Source organism: Athene cunicularia (assembly GCF_003259725.1).
Source record: "Athene cunicularia isolate RWA chromosome 3 unlocalized genomic scaffold, athCun1 chr3_part1, whole genome shotgun sequence".
Taxonomy (NCBI): domain Eukaryota; kingdom Metazoa; phylum Chordata; class Aves; order Strigiformes; family Strigidae; genus Athene; species Athene cunicularia.
The window spans coordinates 71,012,123-71,033,328 of NW_020799097.1; the positions used below are offsets into that span (position 1 = coordinate 71,012,123).

Sequence of the window (21,206 nt, forward strand, 5' to 3'; positions counted from 1 at the left end):
CCCCCCCCCCCCCCCCCCAACAGCATGAGACTGAGCACTGAAGTAAACTGACACCTAAAATTACAGAACCACCAGATCAGAAAAGAAATTAAAGAATCTAATTGCCTGAGTACAGGACATTTGACAAGTAACAGGCAAGCCCAAATTTCTGGACAAAGAATCAAAACATTTTGATGCTTTCTTTCCCAAGTAGACCCATAGCTACATACATAGCCACCTTTATAAGTTATGTCAAAAAAAGGAATTCTTAAGAAATCCCATATTATGTCCTGAAATATTAAACCTCCAGAGCTTTTCACTTCTTATTTTATATACTCAAGAACTGTGAATTTCATTTCTTGTAAGGTTTCCTGTTGCCCTCACCTTCAAATATAAAGATTGTTATTAATCTTTCATCATCTGAAGGAATACTGATGTGGTTAAAGATGGAAACAACTATCTCAACATAACATGTATTCCAAGTAGACAGTAGAAATAAACAGAGGATGCCTTGATTTTATAGTTCTTCTGTTTTCTAATGATCCATACTAGTTCAACTCAGTTTATGTAAAAAATAACTTTTATAAACAATTGACAGACATATATTGTATATATTATATATTTTGACAACATAGAAGTATGAGAACAGAACCCACAATTATCCTTTTCTCCATTCCACAATCAAATAAACTGTACTGATGAAAGCTGCATCTGTGTGAGGAATATTTTGGCAGCATAGTATAACTGTACCAACAAAACACCTAGAATACACAGATTAAGCCATAGGCTATAGTTTCACAACACTTTTTCCACTGCAGTACCAGTTTAAGCAATCCTCATCCCTCAGCTGTGCTGGCACAACTGTTTGCGCAGCTGAGCAGTAAGTCCAGTCAGGGAATCGATCCAGGTTAAAAATAATATTTTTCTGATAGTAAATTCCACAATCTGCTTTGCTGCATAGCCACCTGGAACATTAACTAGTTATACTAGTGCAACTGAGGGGCAAGGCAGGAATAAGCAGCTAAGGTCAGGGCAGCTCCTGCCAGTGCTGACATGGAAAGAAATGCTCATGAAACCACACCCTTGGTCTTTAAATGTTTCGGCATTCCCTGATTAAGTGCATTATCTAAATAGCGCAGATTAAAAGAGAAGAATACTACCTCACAAATGTGTAAAAAAAAGTGGAGACTTCCACCCAACCTTCAGGAAATACTATGCAAGGGCTATAAGAAATTCTCTTAGAAAGTACTAATTTTTTTAATTAGAAGCTGCAAACTGCCCCACTTTTCCCCCACTTCCCATCATTCCCTGCTTGTGTAGAACAAGTATATTCTACCAGTTACCATTTCTTTCACTAGTTCACACACAAAACCTGGTATTGGATCTCTGCACTTCAAGCAAACAGGCAAGATGCTACTGCCTTTGTTCTCTTAACAAATCCTGGACAACGGAAAAGGAGAAAAAACTGTAAGCTAGGACAGTAATATCTGTTTACAGCACCTTTATATGTAAGCACATTTTCTGTGCAGGACTAAAAAAATACAACTCATGTCACAATACTAACTACACTGTGTAAGAGCTATATCCTAACTCCTCAGTAGGATTTTAACCTTCACCAGCAACAGGACCAGTCTTTCTTTTAGTGATCTGCTTCAAATTTTTCAGTCCAAAGGAAATACTGAAAACCTGTCTACAAGGCCATGAAAAGGTATGAACCCTTACTGGCTGCACTCTATTGATATAAATGCTTTCTACTCTTGGGGACAAGAGCTATTGGCATACAAACTACTCAAGTTATCACTATGTGGACAAGGCTTCCAGACAGAAGCTGGTTTATATTGTATTAGCATAGCATGCAAGATACAGGGAGCACAGACGCCTGTGTCTCAAACCATGTTCAAAAGCAGCATCGCTGGCACATAATCTTCTTCCTCCTGGCTACAGCAGTTTTTAAAAGGATTGCAGTTGATACCCAAAAGAAAGTATATGCTTTCACTTAAAAGAAAAAAAACCCCACCCAGTATTACTGAAGTTCACATCTTATTCACACATACATGCTTCACACTTAGGCAAGTTTCTGTATACATCTCAGAAGTTAATGTCAAATGTATCTTTACAAATGTTTAAATTGAAAATATACCAAACAGCTAAGTCTGACTTTTGTAGCTTCTTTCTATGAAATTGCTTAAAAGTATTAATGAGACATTTTAATGCTATCAAAACTTAGAGAATAAGAGAATGCACTTTTTTCACCTGCTAATCTCAGATGTTTATAATCAGATTTAATTCAAAGTAAAGTTTAGAATTTCAAGGGAGGAATACTGTAATTCAAGAATGATTCTTATAAAAATTATTCTGAATTACTATTAATGCCAAGAATACACTGTGCTTTTTCCAGACATCACTGGGCAGAGGGTGCTTCTCAGATGGATCATGAGCAACAGATCTCATTTAGTATTTTGACCTTTTATTACCTTCCAAAAACCAGTAACAATAATAGATGAAAATCTGGTGACTCAGGTCCTTTTTTTTTTTTTTAAAAAAAAAAACCCTCAAGCAAGAATGAATTTAGCATGAAACAGTGACAGAGGCTTCGTTCAGGTTAAGACCGAGTTACCCTCTGTCTTGACTACAACTTATCCCACTGTAGATGATTATACTCCTGAGAGTTAAGGTTGTGCAATATTCTAAATTCATTCAGATAAAAATAGAAGCCAGAAATGTGCAAATCTTCAGCAATTAAGAGGCACAAAATAATGATCATCAGTGTATTTCTCAGGTGTAGACAAAATGATCTCAGACTACTGATCATCCTGTAGCATAACTCCACAGTAGTCTATACTGTAAAGGAAACACTGCACTGAAGTCCTGAGATAGCAGGCTGCTTTCTCATGTGGTCTGAATGTACCTCTTCAGGGGTCAAGTTTCACCCCACTACTCAGTTACAGGGTGAATTCAGATAAACTCACAGTTAAACTAAACTGTAGTCTGCGAAAGCCCATGAACACACAACTTTATTCAGGTACTCATTCTAGCCACTTATCACTGTTATATAAGACCAGGTAGGAGTCATGACTTCTGATGTGCCCAAATACATCATTCAACACAAAGTGTTACCTCTTGATGCACAAAAAGTAAAACGCATTAGTTAAAAATGTTTGTTTCCTCTTAAATAAGTCTTACCATAACATTATATTAACACAGATGCACCTAAATTAATCTGCCTTCTCAGAAGATCCTAGAGCAGGTAGTTGAGCGAACAGCTTGCTGTCACTCCAAGTGGTTCCTTTCCAAATACTACCACAGAGTTCTTCTGGCAAGTGTTCCCAGGTGAAGTGCTCTACATCACAACAACTTCCGCAGACGGAGTTCAGAAATAAATCCTTTAACAGGACACGGTCTACTAAAAGCTAGCAAGTCATCTTAAGTGAGCTTTCTTCACGTTTATCACATACCTGTCTTCATTCTTCTGCCGCCCCCCCTCCCGCTCCGCCCAATTCAGCAGGTCGCTGCTGCCACCTGCCGGAAGCGGCCTCGCTCTCCTCCTCCTCCGGCTCCTCTGCTCGCCCGACACTTCAAAGAGGCAAAGCCATTTGCTTGTACCGCAGAAAGGTATTTTTTGGTGGGTGAGAGGGAGTCTGGATTAGTCTCTAGCAAAGAGAGCTGGCTAGAAGCGGGAGCTAAGAAGCGCCAGTACAAGCCCACACGCAGAGGGAGGGCAGAGAGCGGGGATGCACTGCCCTTGTTAACAGGAGGGGACTGCTCGATTGGCACTCTAGTACTTCCAATTATAGGAGCGAGCAGAATGACTGCTGAACAGCCAAACAGCATGTTGCTAGTTATAAATCAAGTGACCACTTGCTACTGCTATCACCAACAAATATCTAACCATAGCAATATTGCTTACAGAAGCCATAAAAAGTTGGGTTCTTAAGCCCATCGCTTTCACACACGCATTTAAGGTCACTTGTGCCTTTAAAAAGAAATGCTAAGCTGACTTCAGGTACCTTCTATAATTCTTGGTCTTGCATCATTCTGTGATTAAAATGTAGTCTGAAGTACTGAATTAATATGAAGCAAAGATCACATATATTTGATTACAAGCTTTCAATGAATCTCCCAAGAGTTAAGACAAACTACTACTTTGTCAGCAATTGGGCTAGTACCCATCAGCCTGGTAATAGAACAGAAAGTAATCTCTGAACACCAATTCATCTTTCTATTAATCTCTTTAAAATCTGAATTACGTCCCCTGAAGCTGCAAGTGAACTAAGGCAAAGACACAAAGATCAAGTCAGCCCAAGTGTCAGATATTTCATGAACACACCCATAGAACAGTTCTACCCCAACATGGAAAAAAAAATAAAAATCTGTTGTCCACATCATGAAGAACAAAGCATATCAAGTAACTGAGCTGTACAAGTAATCCGGTAATTCACAAAAATAAGTTTCAAGCTTGGCACCAGACATGCAAAGGTGATACTTTTGCTCAGATCCATATTTTATCACTCAGTTGTGAAAACTTTTCAGAACAAATTTTCAACTGGATAGTTTTACAATTGTAACTTTACAACAAATGTAATTTTACATCAGTTATAGTCATCATCAGCATGAAGCTGCCTAGAAGCATTTGAAATTCCAGTTTTAAAAGAAACAGTCCTCAAAAAAAGATTGCCACAACCACATAAAAGTGAACTATGCTTTTCTGAAAGGCTTCAGGCAAGAAAGAAGAAAGGAATTCTTATCAGTATAATTTCTGTTTCTCTCTTTCACTTTCATTCAAAACAAGCAGCAGTTATACCCTTCAGTGTGGCAGATTACACATTAGAAGTTAAATTTTGGAAAATTCTAAGGTATATGGGAAGACACTAGCATGGAAGGCAAAAGAGTAAAATCACTCTAGAAGGTTAGGGCTCTGAGCAGTGATACACTCAGCACAGACTTTCAGTTTCACATTCAGCAGCAATGCGTTCTGACAATTTAATCTGGTTGAAGGACTTGGAAGGGAAGGAACTTGTTTTACTCTTGCAGCCCTGTTCTCATTTCTCCCGTTTTCCCCTTTCATTTCCGTATCACCCACAGTCCACTCATTCCAAAGATTAAAACAAAAAGGAAAAAAAAAAAAAAATAGAAGCATTCAAAATCAATCTGGAAAACATTGGATTCTTGTGGGTTTTGGTGTGTTGTGGGGTTTTTGGTTTTTAAAGAAATTATCCCCCCAAATTTTTAACCTTTAATTTTTATACATGCAGGCTATTTTCAAGAGCCTTGAAGGACAGAAGCTTGTGTTTTAAGAACATTCATATTCTGACTTCAGGATCTGGGGTTCAAAGAACACTAAGTATCATGCAACTCACTGAAAAACCACCAGAGCTGGTAGAGTTTTTTCTGCTACTTTTTCCTGTCATCTCTTAACACACGTCCTATCAATAAACAAAAAATATATTCAGAAATCACAGAAAAAAATGTTCTCAGAAACCAACACTTGAATGACCCTACATCCCTTTTTCTCCACTCTCTCATCTGTTAATGAGCAACCATAGCAAGAAATTTCACTTTCCAATCACAACAGAAATTCCACTTGCTACAATGAGCAAGACAAAACCAGTTACAGATGCAGTTTGAAACAGATCTGCCACTACAGGCTGGAGGAAAAGGTTAAAAACAGGTATAGAAAGAGCACAGTACAGATGCTCTTGTAGGACACTCAAAAATGAAGAAAAGAGGAGAAAGGTCCTAAGAAAAAAACACTAATGAGAAAAAACCTCACACAGCACACAATTAAAAATGCAGACTTTTGGAGGGGGACAAGTGAGTTGTTAATGCCTAGTAGAAACAGACTTTGACTACCCTCTGCAGTATTCCTTTAACTTCTGTGTTATTGATATAAATCCTACCAAGTACTGTTTACAACTGCAAGGTCCCCAACATAGAAGTCCATGTGCCTACAACTTGCTGATCCTGTTCTTAGAAATTGCATCTGCTCTGGAAAGATAATTTTACTGGCTCCTTTGCTAAAACTCTTATCTACTTGAAAACATAAGACACCAGCATGATTTTAGGGCTCAAAGCTCAGTCTCTCCCCCTCTAATTCCAGCAGTCTTCAACATTTTAAGTTTCATTCTCTCAGCTCAAGAAAGAGGTGCCTGAGCTGCAAAAAGAAAATTACCTCAGCAGCTACCTAAAGTTGGATGATGGATTTAACAGGAAGGGACAATAAGAACAAAAAAAGCCCCCTTTTTGTCAAGGAAAGAAAAACACCCACCCACAATCATAACCAAGAGCAGTAAGAGTCTCCGAACAGACTATCAGAGATCTCCCCACACATACACAGTTGTGCAGTCTTATGTTCCTGACTTGCTACGTCCTCAAATACTAATAAAAGCAAATGTCTGTTCTCCATGCATGACATTAAAGGTAAAAATAAACACTGCATATAGAATAACCTTTAATGATATTACTAAGACATTTAAGTAATTTTATTACAAATACCTGAAAATTAGAATCATGGTCCCTTAACAGAGCAAAGATACTTAGAACATCACTATTCCTAACTGCTGAAAAAAAGAGGGAAGAAATAAAAAACATCTCCCTTAAGAACATGTCATCACCAGGCTTCTTTTAAATAAAAAATAAACATACCAGTGACAAAAAGCTACCAATTCCTTCCCCTCATTTTAAAAAAAGAAGAAAGAACCTGGAATCAGAAGCATCGAGATCTGAATCTAAGAGAGATTAAATGAATCACTTAAGTCAAATCGAAAATCAAATCAAAGTTTGTTCAGAATATCCAGACACAAAACTAGGTTCTCCAGCTTTTCAAAGAAAGTAGTCTCCATCTTCTTCTTTATTCCATACTGCATATTCCTTTTTGCTCCAGAGGAGCTTCAGTTAAAATGCATTGTTACAGACCATACCACTTTGAAACACTCATACTAGTTCAATCCAGAAAATAAAGTATATTAAAATGTTTTACACAATTAAAGTATACCACGCAAAATTGTATATGTCAGTCTAAACCTTTATCAAACTGAAAGGCAGAAAAATGTATTTTTTTGAAATGTTAAGGTTTTTTGAGGTAGAAAACAACTGGCCAAAGCAATCAGTCACAGGTTTCTCTTCTTTCTCTTATTTCAATGAAGTGAAAGCAGATTTCTTCTAAGTTTTGGTTATTTTAAGGATTTGGGGAAAATTCCCATGTAAAAGTTTATTCAAAGAGGTCATCTTCTGAGAACAGCAGGCTTAAAGATATAGTGTAATAATGAAACTTATGATTAAAAGATACATATGAAGACCAAATCAAACACATCTTCAGTTTTGTCCGTTGATGTACTTCATTTCACCCACACTTTCCTGAGAAAACAACTACAATTATTAAAGAAAAATACTTGAACTTTCCTTGCTAGGCTTAAGTTGAACTCACCCTATTTTCATTTTGCCACACTTAAAATTTTTTCCAGTTACACTTGGAACTGGCATAGTAGGACAAGCCTTGAGGCACTATCAAACCCAACTCTCTTCCTCTCCTCATGCATGACCAGTGATACCTTGTCCTGCAGCCTTCAAAATGATCAAGTCTCTTATGGTTAACTCCCATTCCCTAGCAATTTGAATGGGAGCTGAGAAGTTAGTAGGTAGGAGGCAGCTAATGAGCAAAGAAAAAAACACACCCAGTCCTTTAAAGCAATTTGTCCATTTTCAAAACACTTACACCTTTTGTAATAAATGACAGTATCACTGATTACTACAGATTAGTAAATAGAGTAAAATGTGTGACCATTCCCAACAATACCTAAGTGACTAAGTCCCATGTCCTACTTCCCACTGAATTAGATGCAAGCAGAATGAAATGTCTGAAGCAACTGGACCAGTGGGCTTGTAGTCAGACAACAAAGCAGCTAAGTATCATGAGCTCCAACTTCTTTTCCCTAATTATAAACCAAGCAACTATAGGATAACTTTTACACTCTTCTCATTTACCCTCCGTGACTCACCTTGAACACACCTCAGTTTATATCATGAATGAGATTTAATTCCCCAGTAACCCTCACATTACTCTCTCCCGATCAAGAAGCACAGAGGATTGTGTCACACACACACTTTTACTTTCAGGCTGGTTGAATATTTTCTTTTCCCTTCTCCCCTCTTTACAAAAATCAAACCATTTCTTTAACTGATAGGTGTCACAGGTAAATCCAGTGTTTGGGTAAATACCTACTGAAAGCCAGACTGTAGCAAGAAAAAAATAATTCCTTTTTCAACTTAGTGAGGGACTCAACTTGTTTACTAATATATCATTTACTCATAACGTTTCAATGACAGTAAGGCTGGGTATTTCAGCCACTCCTTAAAATGCAGCTTCAAAACAATTCAATACTGCCACTGTCATTCCTCCTGCTCCCAGGCATGCATTCCCCCTCTCCCTTCTGTGATCTAAGCCAATGCTGGCACTCATCTGATCCTGCAGCAAGCCAGTTCATGGAGCAAAATGGGGGCGGGGGATGAGGGAAGTAGTGTTAGCTTTCTGCTAGTTTAACTTTGAGACAGATGAATGCCAGTATGAATGCAGGGGAAGGAGCAAAGCCAACTTAACACTGATTTACAAATCACACCTGTATTTTTTCCTGAGGGCAATCTTGCAGGAGAGGGAAGAAACCAAGGTTCAAACACTGAAAGAGATTTTTGATTTTACATTACCTTAGCACTAGAATAAACATTTAGGAAGTTAAACATCTAGCCCAACCACACAAGGCTGTCTCTGGCAGCTGTTACAAACAAACAATGATGTGAGCCTGTAGGGTAAGAGGAAGGAAGAGACATTTACGTTCTACAGAAGCAACATAAAAAGGGTTAATAACAGCAAACCACTTCCTTGAGTTGCGTGCAGCTAACTGGAAACAACTGTATTAAGACAGCACCTGAAGTGAGAGCAGGTGAAGAAGTTTCAGAAAGACCAGCAGGACACCACCAAGACATAGGAAAGAAAGACCATCAGCTATTTAACACAGTACCATAGAGAAGAGAATGACCACAGAAGTGCCATTTTCTGTCTATCCTCTTCTCCAGAAGAGGAGCCAAGGCCCTGGACGTGAAGGGTGCCCGTATCAGATGTAGGCCTACAGTTGGGCTGCCATAGTTTTAGGATAACAGATCTTGACTTTGTATCTAAGTGCAGTTATTTTCACCCAGGAAAGTACACTGGCTGAAGGTCCTAGGGTAACTCAGGACTTCTTTGTCAGAATAGCTGCCAGGGAAAGGGGGAAAAGAAAGGGAGAAGCACGGTCATACAAACTATGAGTTCTTTTATCTTTCTTCTGTTAGTTCCAAATTAACATATGTAAGGACAAAACCAAGACCACCACTGCAACATTTTGGGGGAAGCCTCTAGTTTCCACTTATCTTCTGCCAACTTCATAGTAATAGGGAAAAATAAACAAAAATCCATTAACCTGGGAAAAAAAGCCTACACCATGATGAGGTAACAGACACTGACAGGCAAGAGTCAGATAGAAATACTCATGGTGGTGCCAGTACAACTTTTTTTTCTGTTGCTTTTCTTCAAGGAGCATATTTTATACCCAAGGAAGGAAAAGTAAGAGACAGATGTCTGAACAGCTGTTTCTCTAGCTCCTAATCAGATTTCCATACTTCTAGAATAGAATACAGATTTCTTACCTAGGAACTGATAATACATAATTTTAAAATTCACAGTTTTTCCTCCATGTTTCCCACAATTCACTACGAACTTTCTTCAAAGAAGAGAAGAATGCTACTTGCACTCCAACCATCTGTAAAGGAAAGAAAGATGCAATCGCTGCACTGCCTGCTATGCAACAAGACTAACACCGCCAACCCTTTTTTCTGCAGTTTACTCCACACAGAATTCAGGGAAAGGACATTAACAAGGAGAGAGGAAAGCTGAGAAGAGTTCAAATGCCTCCAGTATTCAAGGCTTCTCAATACAGTTTCCTGCTATTACAACCTTTAAAAGATGGCCATTAATCCTTTCATAAATGGACCTATCTTCTACGTTTTCTACTTAAACAGTATCTCCTTACAAAGGTCTTGATGCCAGATATAAACTAACAAGACAGCTAGATACTCAAAAGGAAAAAATTAAAAATAACCTGCTCTGAAAAAGGCAGATGAAGAAAGTAACAGAGGTAAGTTGAGAAAAAAATAGAAAAGATGCCTCATACCACAAGGCAAGTAAAGACCTTTTAACCTTGTACAGTCCTCCACTTTGTCACACCGCTTAGAATGAAGAGAGACCCCCACAACAGCAGCATTACATTAGACTAAAATCCATGTAAAAAAAAAAATCCAGTACATTTGCAACTAAGATTCTGTTCCTGTCTCTTCCCTATTCAAGGCCCTTTCTTGCAAACTATGGATGGGGTGAGGGGAGAGGGAGCAGAGGGAAGTGCAGGGATAAACCATTGCTTAAAAAGCTAGAAATCAAGATTACACTAGCATCTAGCAGCAAAACCAGAAAAGGGTTCTCTCTGAAACTAACATACATGTATTAAGCTACGAAATCTAACAAACCTTTTTAATTACAGAGACACCAGTATTTTGGATACATTAACACATGCCAAAAGTAAAAGAATTAATGCGTAACTAATTACTACTAATAAAATGACAAATGTTGTTATTAACATGCCAATCATTCTAAAAAGGAGATAATGTCCCCCTGCCTTTATTACATACTTTATCTTCCCACTCAGATTTTGACCTTCCCCCCTACTTTCTGGATATTGTATCATCTTATGGCCTTTAAATTAGCTGTGTTTTAGCTTTCTCTTTACAACTGGAGTTAAACACTGAAAATATAAAAATTATATACAAGTTAGAAGAATCATTAAGCCTCAGTGTTTATCTTCTAACCACAGATACAGACAGATACCAGGTATTTTCGAAGGAAACTGAAGTAAGAGCTGAGATCCCATCAACTACCAAACAACTCCACAGAGGAAAAGTAACTGCTAGTCTGGATAGCTCTTCACAACTTAGGTGTACTAATATCTTTGTTGCATTTGCAACAAAGATAAGGGGCCTGTTAACAGGCCTGTTAACAGAAGTAGATTGACTTTGGAAAGTTAAGATGAACTGTAGTAGATGAACAGAAGTAGATTGACTTTGGAAAGTTAAGATGAACTGTTATAAGATAAAGTGGCAAAGGATTCATAACTATTGTAACTTTGCTTCATATTTCAGAAGGATTCAATTTTTCACCCATTCCAATTTTCTAATGCTTGTCCTGCAAAAATACTAAGCCACAGGTTACAAGCAGGCATAATTTAAAAATGCAGATGTGGACCTTTCACAGGAGCTGGAAAGAACAGAGACACCAAAAACCTCTTATGCTTTAATTTTGTGATAAAAACACAAATTTTTTCCCCATGAATGAATAGCAAAGTAACTATTATTTCTTTCAATTACATACAGTTCCACTCTCACAATAAGTTCAGTAAGGATGCCAAAGCAGTGACAATACATTGTTAAGTTCAGAAGGTAAAGCTGCATTGCTAGGCTTCTCCTAAATCAATTTAAAATCCTAGCCAATACATGTACATCAGAAAACAAAGCTACAAGAGCCAGAAGCTGTACTGAAATAGCAAAACATGAAACAACAAAGTGCTTTTGGAATCGATGAATTTTGATAGTCTGAGAAATCACTGTAGGCATTTCTGCAATGTTCATTGACAGTGTAAGGTGATGACTTGCCCTTATCACAAAGGCAGCAGCTTGAAGTCACACAAAGCTGAAATACTAGTTTGCTCCAAGACTCCTAAAAACCTCAAACCAGAAGATAACTAGTTTTTAATTAACAAGATCCCATACTAGTATAACTCTGGATGTTCTTCTAGCAAGTATTTTTTTCAGTATGAACTATATTATGTTGAGGCAACTTGCAGGTCTCGATCTCATTTGTGTTGGCAAGAATTTCCCCTCTCATTGATGGGGAGTGGAAAAAACATTCCAGAGAATTGCCATTGGCTCTACACTGAAGAAACACAAGCTACAATTTGGCCTATTCTTTTGGCCAGTTTCAACAGGAAGGAAGCCTGTAGCTCCATCAACTCTGCTAACACCATTAGGTGGTACTTTGACTTTAAGATACTCTGCCACAAAAGGAATTGAAACTAAAATTCACAAGAAAAAAATATGCAAAACCAAAACAACAAAACAACCAAAAACCGTGAAAGAAGTAATGTCAAAATTCAGCACTTAGATAAGGCTGAAACACTTGTGTTTTATACAGCATTTTGTACACAGATGGACATTTATATTAAGCTTTAGCTTGAAAAAGTTGTTAATATCTGCCAGCCTACAACCTGAACACACAGGCCAGACTGGAACATCACAGTAGCTGCCAAAGTCTACCCAAAATCTGCAATTTAGAGAAAGAGAACACTTACAAACAATTTTAATTTACTCATCTTTAAATGAAGCTTTATATTCAGTAATATGGCTGAATAGTAGTTTATAATTTAATAGATTCACCAGTTTCCTCTCATAACCATTAAAAGTTATGAAAGACTGTAACTCTAGGCCAGCTCAAATAATACTCCCCTGTAGTACACAGGTGAAATGAAAATATCTTTAGAGAATATGTTTTGCTATCCCATTTTAACTGCATCTTTCCTCAAGTGTCAACCAATGCTGCACTTTTTCTAATGGCTCTTTCTTTCCATAGTTTACACACCTCAATGCAGTTATGCTTATCTATTAGCCTTTTCCACCAGTTTCAGTGGGTCCTGAATTTCCTACTCCATTGCAAAACTCAACTGTAATATTTAAAGACTAAACACCCAAGAAAAACCTAGCCATTCTTACTGACAAAGAGAAGACTGCTAGGATTCTTACAGGCACCATCACTTAAAGCTCACTAATTAAAACATGCCTGTTAGAAGCATTTCAGACTCCTTGATTATCTCCAGATAACAGGAGATACTGTTACCATCTTCCACGCAGGTAGGCCACTGGTGAAGATTTTACACCACATATGTGGGTTCTGTAGTAAAGTCAGTTCAACTAGTTCCTGTCCTACTTTTTCAAGTGCTAGCTTTTAATTTGCATCATTTCGGCAATTCAGCTGGTGACCCTAGAAACAGCTGCAGCGCCACAGCAGGCAAATTCTTGAACTGGTCTTCCTGCTTGTCTATCATAGCACCACTCTTAGGTCTATAGTTTCACGAGAGGCTTTCTTCATCAACAATACCAGCTTAATAAATGATTTTCTCTTCTTCTACTTCTTTACCATACCTCAGCATTGCAGAAAAAACGTACCTGTGGGATCATACTATAAGCTACATCAGTGAACTAATGGCCAAGGATGGCAAATTCCTTCACTGTCACTGCTGTAACACAAAACATCCCCCTCAGTGTGAAGTTATAGGAAACCACTGAACTGGTCTAACTGCTCCTCAGCATGGAGGGGTTAGTCTCACTCCATGAGATCACTTAAGACAGTTAAATAACAATCAACTTTTTCTGGTTAGTTTTCTAACCCCTAGTACATAGACTGACCTGGCTCACAGAAAGATGAGACAAGTACCAGAGACCAGCTGCTTGTGTCAATGAAAGAAATCCTCCCTGTTCAGTCACAGCAAACTATCAGACTGGCCCCCAATGCTCACAAATGCTTGCATTCTTCCATTTTTGCTTTTTGTTATATTACTCCAGGAGTTTTTAATTTACATAGAAATACTGACAAAAGAGTTAAAGCATTCCATTCATGGCAGTAAAGGCATGTTTTGTATCAATAAACTAAAACTACTCACCCAAATCAAGACTGAAGCTCTTCCAAAAAAATAACACCATTTTGCATGTGTAACTGCAGCTACCCTAGCAACCTCTGCATGCATACAGCTACGTTATGGAAGGATGACATTCTTTCATGCATCCAAAATGATGCAGCCATGTTGGTGCCATTCACAGTTTTGACAAGAAGAGTAAGGATAAGAGATTATCATATAGATTTTTTTTTTCCCTCTTCAGTGTGCTTATGAAAGCACCACTGGGAGAACTGATATTTTCCTTTCAGTCTGGAAACCACAGGGGTTTTCAACCCCATGCAGGGCAAAAAAGAAACAAATAATGGGTATTTTTGCTGAACCTGACTGCTTAACACATCACCTGCTAGAAACAAGACACTGGAGAGAACAGAAATTTCCACAGTCCGAATGACAGTTCTCTCCTGCTGTTTACACTTTATTTTATTCTTCACCAGATACTGTGGAACAGGAATCCAAAAGCATTGCACTTTAGGTCTGGAAAAGGAAGATCAAAATGATGTTCTTGTAGAGAAGCAGGAACTAATTCTTTAGCAACCCCTTTTACGCATACATTCATGCTAAGTCTTAACTCACATATACAACAAAGTAAGTTATATTGCTTAAAAATTTGCCAGTGGTCAAATTTCTCCTTGTAATCAACTCATTTTACAAAAAAAAAAAAGTTCTCATTCTGACTGAAGTCCTGAGTCTAAGCATCATAGTTGTGATGCACTGTCACAACCTTCAACAGAATTCCCAGCTTTGATACACCTAGCTCTACCCTAAGCAGCTACCAATGAATGCAAGTTGGTGAGGGACTAACTCAAGTAATTTCATCATTCTTTTATGAATCAGACAAATCTTAAAAGTCATGTGTCAAAACTGCTAAATGAATTACAGCTATTAAAGACAGTTTTAATTAATTTTTAAAGACTGGCAGAGTTTAAAATGACTGAAGAACTAACAAGCATAATAGATGAAAGATAACACAAATAATTTGCTAAATGTCTTTGTCTAACCCAATATATGCATCTTGGTAAACAAGCTTAATTATTCATGAGACTTTCAAAGTTTTCTGGGACTAACTTATTTAATAAATATTTATACAGTGCCTTGAACAAAACAACCTAATCCAAGTCAAGATCTGTAACCAATACCAAAGCATAAATAAAATACAATAATCTGGTATTGGCAATTAATCCAGCAAGACAGTTTAAAATACACAGTTTGAGACACACAAGAAAAAAGATCTTATTTTCATTTACCAAAGACAAAACCAATATTTAAAAAAGGGAACAAGACACCAAAATTTTAACAGAAGCAGCTTCACAAGCCAGTGTGAAACATACTGCTTTGCACTTAACCTAAAATGCCTTTTTAAGCATACTTTTGCTGAGCCCCTGGGGATTCCCTGTTCCCAGGCTTAAACCTGTTAAAGAAAGCTCTCTAAGAAAGATAACCTACCATTCCCTTTCAAAAAACAAATGTTTGTCTAACAAATAGAAAGTAGCAGTTTGAACCAGTTGAATGAATTGAACAAAATCCAAGTACAGAACTCATGACACTCTCTCAGGAAAGTCTAAATGGAGCCGGGGCAAACTTAGCAACTGATACTCTGAAGAAAAAACAGAATGAGAAAGAAATTACAAGTGCTGAACTGGTCTCTTAAGAAAAAAAAGTTTCCAAGAAGAGAGATTAGAACAAAAAAGAATGCCAAAGAGAACTATAAACAAAAGGGCACTAACATTTCTGTTGTAAAGTACAGATCATATATTGGCTAGGCAAGGGAAAGGAAGAGTGAAAAAAGGGTATGAATTAACAGATCTCCTCTTTCTAGCTCACCTAGAAATACAATAGGATGTCAGTAAAACAATGGTTGGAGGAGATAAATTCTGCATGGGACAGATTTTTAAAGAGTCAAGAAAAAATAAACAGAAAAAAAATGCTGTGAAAGACCAGAGAGTACTGTAAAGAGAGGTATGTACCACAGCATGGATACAGGAGGTGGAGATCTTTCTTAAGGGTTTAAACACAACATGAATTGACAAAGGATACAATTACATGCCACACTGTACAACTTTTTTTTTAGTGTGCACTTTTTTCTCCGTAGGTGAAACAGTTCATAATTTTTTCCACCTGGGGAAATCAAACTTAGGACTTACATGGGTAAAGACTTTTCTGCATTTCTACACTTCGGTATAAAATAGAAATTGATCCCCCCCTCAACCAGCTTCAGGAAAACAGATGATTTATCTGGATGTACATACTAGTCACATCTTCTGAGGCATTGGATCAGTAACAAGTACTAGTGTCTCAAGGGGTGGTTAACATTCTGAAACTTTGTGTATCCAGTTAGTTTGCCCTGCTGAAAAAGACATTCTGAGAACATATTGATAAACATATGGATCAACAGATGAGATTTTTTTTTTCCACACACATGCAATGTAATTTCCTTTGAAAAATGCGTTCTACAGCCCTAACTTTGACAGCCTCTAAGAAATTTCCTAAGAATCACTCCCTGAACATATTTATGCTTGATCTTTCTACAAGTCATCTATGAAAATACCTGATAACAACAAAGCATCTTCTTGAACAATAAAGATATGCTTCAGCAAACGAAAAGCTTGCCATTGAGAGTCTTTCATATCTGCTAGAGATTTCTTATACATTTCTACTTAGCATTATCTACAAAATAGAGGTATACCAGATAAATACTTATTTCAAGATTCAACAAACTCCATAAAAATCTTTAGTCTGTAATAAAGCTGTAAGAAAAGGTAAGTAACTTTAGGCTTATTGAAACAATTTGATATTACTATGGCTCATCTTCACAAACCTATTAGACCTGGGAGGACATTAAATATACCACTGGATGCGACAGCCCACAAAGGCATGACTGAATTATACTGTTAGCATGAGACAAACACCTAAGTCACATTATCTAAAGAAACTATATACGACATAATAAAATAATACTTTGGATAATGTATTTTGAGAACAGCAGTATTTCTTATGCAACTTAAGTAACTCCTCCCTTACTCATGCACATTCTTGCCCCGTGCTGCTACATGCTCTGAAAAGTCAGTCTAGGTGTTCGGGCAATCGTGTTGAGTCAGAGCCATACAAACACAAATGCAGGCACAGCAGAAGAGGCTCCATACACGTGGAAACAACAATATCACCAAATATCTAACAGTCACCTCACCCTCAGAGTTTCTATCGCTGTAGTCAAAAGCATGCTGCTGTTACAACACAGTCTTAGCAGCCCAGCAGTCTGCTCAGCTACCTACATACCTCACCCTTTTAAAAAATGTTTTCCAGTCTTCATCTTCTTAAGAACCTATTCTAACATAATTGTTTAGTAAACCAAAAACTGTCAGCTGCTTCTAACCTTCCTCTTAAAGGCACTGTCCCACAAATAGCAGAAGCAACAAAGCCCCGTTTCCCAATAGATTTGCATCATCTCAGCCATGCCCCCATGTTCCAAGTAGTCACATTCCACCTCTATCCCAGATGCCTATTATCTTACCCCTCTCTTCCAAGCACTAGCCACAATATACTTAACCTCTCATGTCCTTTAACTACTGACTGGAAAAAAAAAAAAAAAAAAAAAAAAAAAAAACTGCACTTCATATCTCGTGTTCCTACCCCACAGACAACTGTTTGCTGGCCAACTGGCAGGCTAAATACAGGTAACTGCTAAGTTCATGCAAAACTTTCCCCTAAAGAGATGATCTTACCCAATGAAGCCATCAATTTTAACAAAGCTTGTTAAACATTATTAAAATGTAAAAATCTTTGAAACCTTGTCCCTTGGCTAATTTCTTTGCCGGTTAGCTAATGAACTCAAAATTTATTGAGATACAGGATTGCTGAAAACATGATTGCTCAAGATTTGTCTTTAGAAAGGTGAATTAAAGATGGTTTTATACACTACACAAATATATAAAAATCAACAGCAACTTTACTCCTTTAAAAAAACCCCACAGAAAATAGGTTCATCTCAACATCTTATTCATGTGAAAAGTTTTCTAAACTCCCAAACTGAAAAAATTTCTTTTTGAGGATGTTTAACTAATGTTGCTTGAAGAAATTGCATTTACGCATTCTATTTGTCCTTTTAATAAATATTTGCATCTTCTGACCCTTTTTTCACATGCATTTTCAAGAAGGTGTAGAAGTCCCAAAGATAAAAAAGGCTTCTACAAATTTTGTGAAAACTGGCAGCTTTGTAGAAAAAAAAAACCAACTGAATTCATGCCTTTGATGAGGGGAAAAGCAGGTGGAACTCTGCCTTCCCCACTGGCAGATCCAGCAGTCCAACCAGCCAGCATGCACATAACACCAGACTTGATTAATTCTGGAACAAGCTTTAGATACTTGGTATTTCAGTGTTTATTTAACTTAAGAAAAATCAAAGTAGTGAGCATACATAGTGGCTTTGTCCTGGTTTTGGTAAATTCTAGCAAGCCTAACAATAGCACGACTAATAAGTGCAGTTTTGTTTGTTTGGTTCTTAAAAATAAAAAACCTCATATATGCAACCTACAGAAATGTATGGGTGTTTTTACTACTGTGTGTTAAGTCAATGTTTTTCTAAATACCAAAGGGAGCATGAGTTTTGCATCCATTCTGAAACACCAATTTTTAAATAATGGAAAAATTAAATTCTGCTCATAGTACAACCAGTACCTGAATGAGTTTTAAAGCACCCGTCATTAAAGAGTGAAATTTGATCTTCATCTGTGCTCAGAATAGGAAAGAGCTATAAATTTTCCATATTGCTACAGAAATTGATCACACCTAGCATTTTTCTAAGAATATAATGCATATTTTAAACAAAAGAATTTCATTTTGTAAAATTCTGTGGCCAGATACTAACAAAGTTCATTTAACACATTATCATAAGATATGCATAACTTCTTGCCATCAAAAAACCTAACACATTCTAAAATTATTAACTATTTAACTACACCTACAGCAACAATAACATCCTGAGCAATGCCCTTATTCAAAAACAGACATGTTCCAATAATATCAGGATACCACACACAAAAAACACACATCTTTGAACTTCAATTATCTCAAGCTATTTCACTTGGTTTCACTAGATTACTACCGATTACAGACCACCAAAATCCAAAGGCAGCATAACGCAAAGCCAGACAGAACTCAGTAAACATCTGTATACTGTCTGGAACACTTGCTTGTAGGAGTAATTAGGATAAAGGTCTACAAAAAGTTTTGTCAGGGAAACCATTAATATTACATCAGTGATTTTTCGGTAAGCATTCTTAAGAGAGGATGAACCTGAAACAACTATTACACTGAAACCTCTGACTACAATTAAGAGTTGATTAAAAAAATATCCAATTGTGAATATGACAACTTTCTTGCTCTCAGCTGCATTTAAATCAGTTTGCTAAGCAGCGTTCAAGATAGTTTAGAACATCCACCAGCATTTCTCCTGTTTGAAATAGAAAGTCTATACTTTTCCAGTTGAGATAATCTACTATGCAATTAAAGAGAAAAAACCCAACTTGAATCACTGTATACATTAGTGGGGGGGAAGTTAACTTCCATTTCAATCATTTAAATATTTGAGTTTTGAGTATAGCTTTAAAAAAATCCAGTTCTGAATCACTGGAATTTTTGTTCTATTTCCTGTAAAAGCACCAACAGCAACATCGTTCAGCATTCCGCTTGCAGCAGTTCAGAAAAGATCAGCCTGATCCCTCAGTCCTAAATTTACAGTCATTTCATAAACCTGAGGTCACATCTGACCAACTTATTTCTTCCAGTGTTTCCAACCATGGAGATAATGATAAGGAGGCGGCACTTGCAATAGGATGAAGAGCAATCTAGTTTTACATTTCAAAGTACACTCTCATAAATAGTTTGCCAAAAACTCTTTAAGCTCCCTAGGAAAAAAAAAAAAGTTTGCTGAGAATAATCTCTTCAACAGATGACAGGTTTAATTCTACAAGGTTTGAAAAGCACACCAGTTATCTGCAAAGCCAAAGACTGTTACAAAACAACAACAGAGGACCTCAGCCTTGAAAGCAATGCCATGGTGAGAAAAATCACTATCTTCTTCCATCCTGTCGCTGCTGGAAAAGAGAAGTTTCTACCAGGGCGCTGTCATAGGAACAATGCCCATTTTCAAGAATTCTATTTTTGTATCAGCAAATTTAAAGGAAGAGAAAAGAACCCTTTGACTTCTCTTGATGTTGAGAAGCAACATGGTTTACATTTCATCAAGCCTTTGAAAGCTGTTGTAAGCAAGGGTAGCACAGCATAGCAAGAAGACGGCACTGCCCCTACATGTAACGATAGCGACAATGCTTTATCAAACATCTCTCAGAAACAAAATTAGGATGACCCAAACTGAATATCTCCTCCAACAGCCTTTTTCCCCCCTTCACCTTTCTCCTATGAAACAACATAAGAAAAACCCATCAAGATCTTGCCAGATTTTAAAAGAAATCGAGAGTCAGCTCAGCGGCAGTGCAAGACAAGGTACTACCTACAGGTGAGCATCTATAACTTTAATGTATGGGTAACAGCCACAAGTGACTAAAATGTCATTGAAATTGAAGGGCAGAACTTAACAAAGCTGATGACACGCATCTCCTAATTTGTCAGTGGAACTTCCCTCGTGTCAAAAGCAGATACCAGAATTCTGAGGTTTAACAAAACCCAATTACAGTAATACAGATAAAGAACAAATAATTGAAATGCGTATATGGAATGCAAATGCCCGATTATCTAGTAAATCATTAGCTAAATGCTGAAAATTATCCCCAATTTCAGCAAATCGTGGCCAATCACGAACACAGTGCTACTGTTACAGAGTCACTAACCCTCCTTATTGCAGTGCATGTGCAGTACCATTTTGGTGGCCAAAGATATGATACAAAACAATTTGAACAGTCTAAGAGAAAGATACATGCCTTTAAAACATCTACATAACTCAGAATACTGAATATTATATGCAACACCATTTTCACCATTCTACAGTTCAACTTCAGAAACAGCTTTATTCAGTCTGTATCAAATACCCTAAACTTATGATAACTAGACAACCACACCTGAAACCTTGCTAAGAAGTATTCCTTCAGAATTGCTTTAAGTATGTACTTACTATCATTAATACAGAAACACATACAGGTCTCGGGCACAAACCAGGCTCTGCTGAGCTAGCAGATAAAGTACAAAGAACACAAGGTCCCTGCTCTTAAGATCTTGCTCCACGTAACAGGACTGAGCTTTTTGAAATCGGACTTTTAAAACAAGCCTTTCAATGAATGAGACAAGGTACTGCACACCTCTGTGTAGAGTTCCCAGGTCTCTCCGAGACAAAACAGAACAAGAGAAAAAGAAAAGAAGAAACCGTATGCGTCTCCTCCCTTCAAAAACCCTCTTATCAAAACCATTTCAAGAATT

General features: G+C 37.3%; 1 protein-coding gene across 1 annotated transcript in view; it reads right to left on the reverse strand.

The window, feature by feature from the left end:
- TAB2 (TGF-beta activated kinase 1 (MAP3K7) binding protein 2) overlaps positions 1–20,923 on the reverse strand; it is a 70,062-nt gene extending 49,139 nt beyond the window's left edge. The window contains exon 1 of the mRNA XM_026845347.1: positions 20,905–20,923. The gene's annotated coding sequence lies outside the window, so the exon portion shown is untranslated. The remainder of the gene's footprint in view (positions 1–20,904) is intronic.
- Between the last annotated feature and the right edge of the window lie 283 nt (positions 20,924–21,206).